This window comes from Elaeis guineensis, chromosome 13 (assembly GCF_000442705.2).
Source record: "Elaeis guineensis isolate ETL-2024a chromosome 13, EG11, whole genome shotgun sequence".
Lineage (NCBI taxonomy): Eukaryota > Viridiplantae > Streptophyta > Magnoliopsida > Arecales > Arecaceae > Elaeis > Elaeis guineensis.
This window is the reverse complement of record NC_026005.2, coordinates 32,658,495-32,671,992: the sequence shown is the minus strand read 5'-3', so window position 1 is coordinate 32,671,992 and position 13,498 is coordinate 32,658,495.

Here is a 13,498-nt window from a genome sequence, read left to right as displayed (position 1 = left end):
ATCAAATAATAATCCCCACAATCTCTCCTACTATTGGCACTAACACTGGATAAGCACAGTGAGATTGGCGCCCCACAGTCCAAGTTGATCAAGGGATCAGAGTCCTCATCTCATGGGACTCTATCCTTATCCACTTGGGGCACACGCCATATCTGATTATGGTGCCCACTTTGAGGGTAAAATTAGTAGGTGGACACTCCACAAAAACTCTCCAATGACCTCTTGCCAAGTGGCCTTCAGTCCAAGGTCCATGGGTCAATGTTTGATCAATGTCCTAAAATGAAAATGGCAGGTGACAGGAATTAGCAGGTATTGTCTTAAATTTATCTCATGAATTAAGATAAGTTCTTTCTGAACTGGACTGGCTCCAGTCAGACTGAGAGAAACCTTCTCAAGGTTCTCTGGGTGAGTCAAATCATATTTGGCTCAGTCGAGATGAAAAAGATTACACGAGGAGAAAGTTAGGCTCAATCATGTGCTAGCATGATTTTCTTGAACCTAATTGGATCTAATCCAAATCAATCGAACTGGGCTAGCTCAATTGATGACATCTAGACCCTAACTCTTATTTGTGTGATCCAATTAGGTTCATTTCCATATGGTAATGAGACATGTCGTGATCTCATCATCGATATCATCGAAACTCCTTTCGATGGACCAGAACTCTTCTGATTCAGACAATTAAAATGATCGATCATCAAGATCATTCTAATTGCTCTCAAAATCCACTAGTGACACCTAGCAGTACATGGTGGCAACCCATTAGAAATGAAGATGAACCTCTCGGTGCAGCTACCTGTGTGATTGAGTTCTTCTATCATGAGTCCCGACTGAATTAGGGTTAAGGTGAATTCGTCAAACCCAACATCAGTCATATGAATCAATCGATCGATCCGAGTCTGATGTGAAACCTCAATAGAAAACTCTTTTTCATTATTTTACTCTGCCATGGCAATGGGCTTAAGGACTCAATCTTTTGATCATCATAGGACTACTCCTCTCATCTATCGAGGTTTATAGATCCCATCTTGGTGCAATCTGGTTCCTACAATGAATATGCTACAGCTAACATACACCTCAGGGTTCCGAATGGCTAGGAGATCGAGTTATGGTGTAGTCAAACTATAACACACTCAAGGTGAACTGTCACTGTACCTCAGATCAAAGAACTAGACACACAGCTGCAGTATTGAGCTAGTCATCGACGAGAAGGTAGACTTCCTTATGACTGCTCGAGGTGGTCACGCTCAGTACTCTCATTCTCAACGAATAACTGTACTCTCACTCCGGTGTCTCTACTTTGTAGACTCAAGACACATCTACCCTAAGAAAGTGATCGTACACCAACCTTCCAGATCGATCACCATCCTCGTGATGATCCTATGGTTAGGAGCTGTTTATGAGTTAGTTATGTAAATTCATGCCTTAAATTTTCAACTCTTGAAAATATGAATTAACATTCCTACTAACTCAAAGGATGTATCACAGACATAATGTATACAATGTGATAGTAGAATAACCTTTTTATTCATTTATAGTCAAAATTATAAATTTGCCCTTATATTTGTACAGGAATGTATCAGTCAATCTGGCATCTAGGGCACACATCTAACAAACTCTCACTTGACATAATGTCAATTGGCTACATATCTAAGTCCCATCTTCTCAAGGTGGGCTTCGATCTTTTGCTGGCCTAATGGCTTTGTCAGTGGGTCTACCACATTGTCTGTGGAGTCAACTCTCTTAACCTCAACATAATCTTTTTCGAGATAATCACGGATCAGATGGAATCGCCGCTCAATATACTTAGACTTCTGGTGAGACCTTGGCTCCTTAGCTAGAGCTATGGGGCCATTATTGTCGCAGTAAAGAGGGACGGCATCGATGACATCACTCTAAGTTCTGCGATAAACTTTTTATACCAGAATACTTTCTTCGCAGCTTTCGATGCAGCAATATACTCTGCCTCCATGGTGGAATCAGCAATTACCATCTGCTTGGAACTCTTCCAGCTAACTGCACCACCATTGCAAATGAACAGATTACCAGATGTCGACTTTCGATCATCTATATCAGACATAAAGTCTGAGTTTGTAAATCCCTGAACCTGGAGTTCTCCATTCCCAAAGACTAGAAACATATCCTTAGTCCTTCTCAAGTACTTAAGGATACATTTCACAGAAGTCCAATACTCTTTGCTTGGATTTGACTGATATCTGCTTGTGACACTCACAGCATGGGCTATTTCAGGTCGTGTACATAGCATGGCATACATGAGGTTCCCTATTGCCGAAGCATAAGGGATCTTGCTTATGCGTTCAATCTCCTCAGATGTGTTAGGGCACATCTTCTTGAAGAGCTGAATGCCATGTCTAAAAGGTACTAAACCTCTTTTGAAGTTTTCCATGCTAAACCTTTTTAGCACCTCCACTATGTACATCTTCTGTGAAAGTCTCAGCATCCTATTTGGTCTATCTCTATAGACCTTAATACCCAGTATAAAGGATGCCTCTCCTAGATCTTTCATAGAGAACTCCTTAGACAACCATATTTTGACTAAGGTTACCATGAAAATATCATTCCCAATCAGAAAGATATCATCTACGTACAGTATGAGGAAGACGCGCTCCCACTAACCTTCTTGAACAAACATAGTTCCTTCTCGTTCTTAATGAAATCAAACATTTTGATCACATCATTGAAACGAGTATTCCAGCTCCGAGATGCTTGCTTAAGTCCATAAATAGACCTTTGCAGCTTGCAGATCTTGTGATCATCATCACTGGATGTGAAATCAAGCGGCTGTTCCATATAGATATCTTCCTCAAGATATCCATTTAAGAATACCATTTTCACATCCATCTGCCATATTTCATAATCGAAATAGGCTGCAACAGCAAGCAATGTGCGGATGGATTTTAGCATGGCTACGGACGAAAAGGTATCCTGATAGTCAATGCCTTCGCGCTGACTATAACCTTTCACTACGAGCCTAGCCTTGAATATCTCTACATTCCCATCTGCACCTATCTTTCTCTTGAAGATCTATTTACACCTAATAAGTACAATACCTTCAGGTGGATCTACCAAGGTCCAGACTTGATTTGAGTGCATCGAGTCAATTTCTCATCTTATTGCCTCTAACCATTTCTCAGAGTCGATATCTGATATTGCCTCATCATAGATCTTGGGGTCATCATCATGAGCCCCATTTCCTGTGAGGAACATTTCCTCTACTTCCTCTTGTATAGTACCTAAGTATCTTTCAGGAGGATGAAAAACCTTAGTCGATCTATGAGGTGGAAGAGGTTGTGTTAGGACTGGTTCTAATTGATTGGGGTCCTCAGGTTCTTTAGCTCGTTGCTCTTGGGAGACATTCTCCTTGAGCTTAATTATTCTTCCGATGCCACTATCTTGAATAAATTATTTTTCAAAAAAAATAGCATGTCGATTCACAATCACATTGTGATCTTCTGAAATATAGAAATAGTATCCTAATGACTCTTTAGGATATCCTATGAACCGAGCTCTAAAAGACCTGAACTTTAACTTGTCTGCCTGCTGTCTCTTAACATGAGTCGGACAACCCCAAATTCTGAGATGACTTAGACTTGGCTTCTTACCATGCCATATCTCATATGGTGTGGTAGGAACAGTTTTAGAGGGAACCCTATTCCATACATATATTGCTGTTATTAGACAATATCCCCAAAAAAATTTAGGGAGGTCTGTGAAGCTTATCATGGAACAGACCATATCTAATAGGGTCCGATTCCTCCATTCTGAAACTCCGTTGAGTTGTGGTATTTCAGGTGGAGTCCATTGAGAGACTATGCCATTGTCCTTAAGATAGTCTAGGAACTTCCGACTAAGGTATTCACCTCCTCGTTCTGATTGAAGAACCTTAATGGATTTTTCTGTTTATTTTTTTATCTCATGTCTGAATTCTTTGAACTTTTCAAAGGCTTCAAACTTGTGTTTCATTAGAAACATATACCCATACCTAGACATATCATCGATTAAGGTAATGAAGTAGACATAGTTGCCTCTAGCCGGCACATCAAATGGGCCGCATAGATCTGTATGTACTAGGGCAAGTAGGTCTGTGGCTTTTTCTCCATGTCTTGTAAAAGGGAGCTTGATCATTTTGCCTTGAAGGCATGATTCACAAACTAGATATGACTCGAAAGTCAACGGACTCAATAGTCCGAATTTCTCCAATTTGTTAACCCTGTCTTCTGCTATATGACCTAGCCTTAGGTGCCACAGATACCTATCATTTAGACTATCTCTAGGCCTTTTAATTTCCATGGCATTCACATTTTGCTCGATATGAAATACAGATACATCAATATGTAGCTGATTGAGACCATTAATAAGAAAATCATTTACAACTTTATTATTTTTATAAAATATGTTACAATGTTCTTATGAAAGCTAATCACATAGCCTTCTTGTGCTAAACATGAAACAGAAATCAAATTCCTGCTAGCTGCAGGCACATAATAACAATCTCTAAGAACTAAATCTAATCCTAATGGTAATCGCAGAGGGTAGGTTCCCATAGCCACAGCAGCAATTCTTGCTCCGTTCTCGATGCGTAGGATCATATCCCCATCCCTCAGTCTCCTGCTCTCCTCAAGATCCTACGTAGAAGTGCACAAATGAGCACTAGAACTAGAGTCAAGTACCCAACTGGATGCAGAGGAAACTATAAGATTAGATTCTATAATGAGCATACCTCCAGAAGGACTATCCTTCTTGTTCTTCAGGGTGGCCAGGTACTAAGGATAGTTTCGCTTCCAATGGCCATCTGAATTGCAATAGAAATATTTTTTCTTTTCAGCAGCCTTCTTCTTCAGTTCCGTCTTCTTCTTCTTTCCATCCACCTTCTGCTTCTTCGCAGACTTCTTCTTCTTTCCAAAAGACTTTCTCTTGGAAGAAGTTCGCTCCACAGTAAGGATTGAGCCTTTTGAACCTTTCAAAGAAAGCTCAGCCGTAACCAACATATTCATTAACTCAGCCAAGGTACACTGCATCTTATGCATATGGAAGTTCATAATGAACTGACTATATGCATCAGACAAGGATTGAAGGATCACATCAATCTGAAAATCTTTGTCTAAGATAACATCGAGCTTCTCAAGCTCCTCAGGGTCCTTGATCATTGTTAAACAATGATCTTGGACTGACTACCCATCATGCATTTTAGCCTTAAAAAGTCTTTAGCAGACTTGATACTTGGATGTACGACTTTGTTCACCAAATAACTCTTGTAGGTGAGCCAACATTTGGCAGGTAGTCATAATGTTCTCATGCTGGCATTGCAAGTCATCAGACATGGCACCCAACATGTAGTACCTGGCTTTGTTATCATCATCCATCCACTTTTTCAGAGATGCTCTCTGTTCAGCAGTCGGACGTGCTGGTATGACAGGTGGATCCTGATCCAAGACATGAGTCAGTTTCTCAGAACCCAGAACAATTTTGTAGTTCCTCAATTAGTCCTTGAAATTAGGTCCAGTCAATCTGTGGGTGTCTAGTATTTTGGTCAGGGGGTTAGACGCAGACATATTTCCTGTAGAGAGTCAAAAGTTTCTAGTTAGATTTTGTAATCAGACTTAACCAATTTATTTAGGGGTTTCATTTTTAAACAAATTAAGCTCTCACTATTTTCTCAAATCTCTACACTCCCTAGGTAGAGATGTAAAAATCTCCATGATTAGTGATTTCTAGTGGGTGGTGCGGTCTCACCAACTGGCTCTCCACCTCACCTAACAGTTATTGATGATGGGTCAATCGATGAGTGGACAACTCTTGTCTAATGATTCTCTAATCATGGTGCATCCAAAACTTGGTCTCTAATTCATGAAGCTCACCGTGCCCGAAATATTGCTCCAATCCTTAGTTAAGTCAGACCCACCATTTGCATGAATTAGATTCCTGATTGGGTCCCTCACCGTATCCAGAATATTGAATATAACCCATCCTCTAATCCGTAGCATCCAATGCCTAATGGACATGATTGCGTCTTTCCGATACAACTGAGCCACTGTAACCAACCGAGAACAATCAACCCCGGGAAGGGCCCGCACATCCACAATGGTGGAAGACCTTAGACTTAATATTTTTTTAGAGAGATTTGATTTAGGTCTCATTAAACTTGACTGGACATAGTCATAACAATTATGACTAACCTAGTGGCATGGATTAGCTTGAATTGTTAGCCACCTCAAATCAAAACTGGGTCGACACATATGGCCAGGTAAGTGAGACCGGTGGGAGAGATATGCCATTAACTTGACAAGAATGCATTCGAGTCGAGTAGCTTTCAATTAAAAATCAGTCAGTCGCATCTGTCCAACTTACCTTAGACCCCAAATTGTCGAACCAGAACCAATTGGGTTAGTCTATAATCCAGGCTCTAACCACTGAGCCAAATTAGATCTTAACTTGATCGAGTCACATCTAAATGTGATTCGACTTTGACCTAGACTTAATCCTATTAGGCTGGTCAATTATTAGCTTTCATGATCCCACCTAACTAATTTTTGATTTGGTTTGATCAACCACTAAACCTAATTGAGCTACCCAAACTCGATCCCAATTTTATGAAAATGACTTAGATCTGAAATTCTCAATTTTAGACCTAATTTAATTTCATAAGCTTAATTCATTAATTAAGTCTTGGATTCATAAACAAAACATGTAAATAAATCCTAGGGTTTTAGGATCTAAGGTTTTGCAGAAAAGTAAATTTTGATTTCTGATTAAGGATGAATGCGCAGCACCCCTACATGCCATAAGAACATCCCATTGAATGGAAGGAGAGGGTCTTAAATCCTAATTTATTCTTATGATCGGACGGCCATGAGGAACACCTTAATTAAAAATATTAATTTAACTACAAAACTAGTTAGATCTAAGTTACATATTACATATATAATATCAGATCTAACTCATACATGCTTTGCATACATCTCATGTATTAAAATTTGATCTAATTAGTATGCTTTCAGATCTAATACATCACATATAACATCTAAAAAATATGATTTAAATTAAACTATTCAATATAAAATCTATTCTAGACAGTTACTAGAATAATTCTACAACTAGTCTAGGCATGCAACAGATCAATCTTATGTATTAATTAAATTTTTATTTTTTATTTTTTGATCTGAATATAATATTTATAATATCAAAAAAATAGAAAATAAATTAGATCTAATTTATATTTTAATTATATTAAAATATAAAACTATAAGACTATTCATAGATTAAACTACTCCTAGTCTAGTCATGCATCTCATACATGTTAGATCTACTTAGATTTAATTTTAAATTTTTTTGATTTTAGATTCTACCATATCTGATGTGACATCTAAAATCCATCAATATTAGATAAATAAAAATAAAAATTAGATCTAAATTAGATCTGAAATAGAGCCATCAACCTGGCTCTGATACCAGTTGAAAGAAAAAATTGGCTTTTTCCTTGTAGGATCTTCCAGATCTAATGAGATCTGGGGTGAAATATTTTAAAAAAAATTATCCTATGATATTTTAAATCTAATATCTATTAAATCTAATTTCTATTATCTAAAATTAAATTTAAAATTAAATCTAAAATCATGAGGAATAGAGAAATACCTCTAGGATAACTAGATTATCCTGTAGATGATCGCAGCAATGCCCGAGGTTCTAAAATAGCCACGCAGTCATCTGGCCTCTACCAATATCTACTCAAGTAAGATCTGGATCATCTTATTCTTGTGAAACTTTGCTCCAAAAATTTGATCTGGATCTGATCTGAAAGATCTTCAAAAAATCTTCTGAAGCTGGAGCAGCAGCTTCTCGACAAATCTTTGCAGCCTTCCAATCAGGAAGCCACCACACCTTGGACAAGCACCAGATGGATGCCCAACCTCTTGGACGTGAAGAGGGGAGGGAGAGGAGTAGAGGAGGTGTAGAGAAGTAGAAAGGATTCAGGCTTTTGCTGGTTATTGAGCAGAGTCTATCAACCCTAGGCGCAAACAGGGTTTAAATAAACCCTGCTGCGTCATGCAGTGCCACATCATTCGACCAATCAAAAAATTCTAATTAATTTTGAAAAAATTTTGATTGATGGAGTGATATCATCTGATCATATCAGATAAGAATCTCCACAATCCCTCCTACTGTTGGCACCAACACTGGAAAAGCACAATGAGATTGGCTCCCCACAGTCCAAGTTGATCAAGGGATCAGAGTCCTTATCTCATGAGACTCTATCCTTATCCACTTGGGGTGCACGTCATATCTGATTATGGCACCCACTTTGAGGGTAACATTAGCAGGTGGACACTCCATAAAAATTCTCCAATGATCTCTTGCCAAGTGGCCTTCAGTCCAAGGTCCATGGGTCAATGTTTGACCAATGTCCTAAAACGGAAATGGCAGGTGACAGGAATTAGCAGGTGTTGTCTTAAATTCATCTCATAAATTAATATAAGTCTTTTTTGAGCTAGACTGGCTCCAATCAGATTGAGAAAAATCTTCTCAAGATTCTCTGAATGAGTCAAATCATATTTGGCTCAGTCGAGATGAAAAAGATTACACAAGGAAAAAGTTAGGCTCAATCGTGTGCTAGCACGATTTTCTTGAACCTAATTGGATCTAATCCAAATCAATCGAACTGGGCTAGCTCAATTGATGACATCCAGACCCTAACTCTTATTTGTGTGACTCAGTTAGGTTCATTTTCGTATGGTAATGAGACATGTCGTGATCTCATCATCGATATCATCGAACTCCTTTCGATAGACCAGAACTCTTCTGATTCAAACAATCAGAATGATCGATCATCAAGATCATTCTAATTGCTCCCAAAATCTATCAGTGACACCTAGCAGTATATGGTGGCAACCCATCAAAAATGAAGATGAACCTCTCGGTGTAGCTACCTATGTGATTGAGTTCTTCTATCATAAGTTCCGACTGAATTAGGGTTAAGGTGAACTCGTCAAACCCAACATCAGTTATATGAATCAATCAATCGATCCGAGTTCGATGTGAAACCTCAATGGAAAATTCTTTTCCATTATTTCACTCTACCATGGCCATGGGCTTAAGGACTCAATCTTTCGATCATCATAGGACTACTCTTATCTACCGAGGTTGATAGATCCCATCTTGGTGCAATCTGATTCCTACAATGAATATGTTACAGCCAACAAATACCTCAAGATTCTGAATGGCTAGGAGATTGAGTTATGGTGTAGTCAAACTATAACACACTCAAGGTAAACTGTCGATGTACTTCAAGTCAAAGAACTAGACACACAGCTGCAGCATCGAGCTAGTCATCGACGAGAAGGTAGACTTCCTTATGACTGCTCGAGGTGGTCACGCTCAGTATTCTCATTCTCAATGAATATCTGTACTCTTACTCTGGTGTCTCCACATCATAGATTCAAGATACATCTACCCTAAGGAAGCGATCGTACACCAACTTTCCAGATCGATCAGCATCCTCGTGATGATCCTATGGTTAGGAGCTGTTTATGAGTTAGTTATGTAAATTCATGTCTTAAATTTTCAACTCTTGAAAATATGAATTAACATTTCTACTAACTCAAAGGATGTATCACAGACATAATATACACAATGTGATAGTAGAATAACCCTTTTATTCATTTATAGTCAAAATTATAAATTTGCCCTTATATTTGTACAGGAATGTGTCAGCTAATCTGGCATCTAGGGCACACATCTAACAGGTTACACCTACTTCGTTACCTTTACCGATGATTTATCTAGGTACAGGTATGTGTATCTAATGAAACATAAGTCGAGGCCTTTAAAAAATTCAAGAAATTCAAGCATGAAGTAGAGAAGCGGCGGATAAATCCGTTAAGATTCTTCAATCTGATCGAGGAGGTGAATATCTTAGTCGAGATTTTTTAGGATATCTTAAGGATAATGGCATAGTCTTTCAATGGATCCCTCCTGGAGCACCTCAGCTCAATGGGGTATCTGAAAGGAGGAACAGAACCCTATTGGATATGGTCAGGTCCATGATGAGCTTCACTGATCTACCCTTATTTCTTTGGAGACATATCTTGTTAACTGTCATTCACTTGTTGAATAGGGTTCCATCAAAGTCCGTTCCTACCACACCGTATGAGATATGGTTCGATAATAAACTGAGTCTGGGTTATTTTAAGACTTGAGGATGTCCGTGTAGGATTTTAGAGTGGGCATGCACAACGGAAGCATAATAAATTTTAAAATATAAATTAAAAATTCTTAAATATAAAACCCTTAAATCAGCATCTCTTTAATAATTAACAATCATATATAACATAAATTCAAAATTAAATTCAAGCTATAGAAGAATACCTACAGCGCTTAATCCAAATTCTGACAGAACCTCCACAAGGCACCCAAATGTTCATCCTCCAACGGTGATCCACACAGGGCTGTGATCAGGACACCAACTCTTTGAGATGATTTTTTCTCCAAAATTTCACTCTGAGAATTTTTTTGGACATCAGGACCTTAAGACCCTCTTCCTCTTCTCCTAGCCTTTCTATCCCTACCTTTCTTCTCTCCTTGTCTTCCTTAATTCTCTTCCTAGACTCTTATCCTAAAATCTAACTTGTCCTTACTATATTGGACTTGTCCAAATAAGAGAAGGAAGAAACTAATTGGATAATAGGGAGAGAATGTTAGAAAGAAAGGAGAAATTAGAAATCTGAATGAATCCAATCCCCCAATGCACCCCCCTTTAAATACTTAGCGACGGGTTGCCTTTGGGAATTATTCGCACCCCTTCCACGTGCCATCTCGCATTCATTAAAAAATCTCACACCACCTGATAAATTCTCATACCCATCTAAAAGATTTTGACATATGGCAATCATCGAGAAAAAATCCAAGAGATGCTTCACACAGAAAGGCTATTCGAAATATTTTTCTCGATGATTCTCCGATAAGTCGTGTAACTTCCTATGGCATAATTTTTCTCCACCATCCATCAGTGCAATTTTGTCCATCCAATGGCCAAAAATGAAGATGCTAACATCAGAATGGCATAGAAAAAATCTCAAATTAAGAAGTGGCATGACAAATGGATTAGAGTCCTTCACAAGTTGGACTCTTGGTCAGGTGCATGGATCAAACTGATAGAATTTCCAATTTTGATGAATTTTTATATTTAAATTAAAAAAAATTTAACTTTAAAAAAAAATTATGCATAAAATTAAGTTAAAAATTATCTAAATATTTATTTTATCATGGAACATTGGATAAGCTCGAGGATAAGGCATCCCATCTCATGGGACATGAAAGCTATTTCTGCACACAAAAACTGCATCCATGCACAAGAAAAATTTTTGACTTAGGGAGACTTGGTTTTCTAGCTATAAACTTTTCATACATATAGTAAGGGCTGATCCAACTCAAACCTCAAATTGGTTTGAATTAATTTGGCCTTAATTAGCCCAATCTGGAATCAATTTTAATCCCAATTCAAAACAAGAAGCTAGTTTTTGCAACATGTGCTAGTATATCAATTTTGCAAATATGATCTAATCCAATTAGACCCCTGATCAATTTTCTTTATGTGTGACCCATTAGGTTTCATATCTAGCCAGCAATGGGTCTGAGTATAAGTTGATTTGATTTTATTAAAATTTAATCTAATCGATCTAGATCCAATCGAACTAACCCGATTTCAACAATTAGAACTCTTTCTAATTGGCGATTGAATTAAACTCTTTAATTTGATCAAACCTACAAGACAAAATTGATATCTAGCAATGTATCATGTCTATCTAGATGATATAAAATTTTAATAAAAATACTAAAAATATCTTTCAGTGAAAAGTAACCGTGCAATTTGATCCTGCAATCTCCCTGCATTCCGAATATGACTTCGGATTTGGAATGATTTCAAATCTAATATCATACTCATATTTTTCTCAATCTTATATGATAATTCAATTAATAAAATATTAAAAACTCTTTCTAATTTTCATTCTGCTTTGATCAAAGGCTTCCTGAATCATCAATCGATCAGAGCAAGTAGGACAAGTTCTCTCCTTATCAGGAGTGATCGATTCCATGTTGACCTACTCACAACCTTCATATACATTTTACCATATCCAGAACACCCCGTACATGACTAAGTCAAGAATGAGTATGAACCAAAAAATATGGATTCATGTATACAAGGTTCTATGGTAGTCTCAGGTCAAAGGATTATATGTACAACTCCCACTATAAGAAAACATCTTTTGACAGGTAAGTAAATTCTATAAGATGTTTCTTAAGTCAGATCAATTCAGTGAAGTCATTCTCTAATGAGCACCTACTTTCTTGTATTAGTGTTTCACATAAGTGGCATATGAGATCAGCCACCCTCTCCATCGATCATACATAGGAAGTGCTAGTCTATCTGAAATATTGATCCCCTTTTCAATGCTCTTATGACTAGGAATATTTTAAATCAGAATTTTTAAAATTTTAGATCTCATAGGTATGATCTCATCATAACCCTAAATTCATTATCCTGATTTATGGAGTTCATCATAATCATTACAAAAATAAGATGTAGCATATGATGAAAAATATCTTTTATTATTTAAAGAGTCAATACATGAATCTGAAAGATTACAAAGAAAATCTATCAAAATACAAATTTTGATTGGCTTGTAGGGCATATTCCTTTCAATCTCCCACTTGCACTAAAGCCAATCGTCCTTATATTTTATCCCCATACAATTGAGATGGCAATCGAACTACTACTATGGTAAAGCCTTAGTGAATGGGTCTGCTATGTTATTCTTTATTTCTACTCGTTTAATGACAACATCTTATCTTTCGATTATTTCACGAACGAAATGAAAATGTCTTAGAATGTACTTGAATTTATGATGAGATCTTGATTCCTTTGCTTGAGCAACTACTCTAGTATTATCATAATAAAGTGGTACTGGATTCTTAATCTCAAAAACGATATCCAATTCAACGATGAACTTCTTCATCCAGACAGCTTCCTTGGTGGCTTCACTTACAGCATATATTCTGCCTTAGTGATTGAGTCAATTACAGTCTGCTGCTTGAAACTTTTTCAACTAACAGCTCCACCATTAAGGGTAAAGACATACCCTGAAGTGGACTTGCTATCATCAGAGTCTGATTGGAAACTAGAGTCAGAATAACCTTCTAGTTTTAGATCAGATCTTCCATATACCAAAAAAATATCTTTAGTCCTTCTCAAGTACTTAAGAATTTTTTCATTGCTTTCCAATGATCCTCTTCTGGATCAGTCTGAAACCTACTAACTATGCCTAAGGCATAGGCAACATCAGGCCTAGTACATAGCATAGCATACATGATCGACCCTACTGCTGAAGCATAGGGAATAGAACTCATTCTATTTCTCTCTTCCGGCATTTTAGGAGACATCCTTTTAGAAAGATGTATGCCTTGACTCATGGGTAAGTAAACC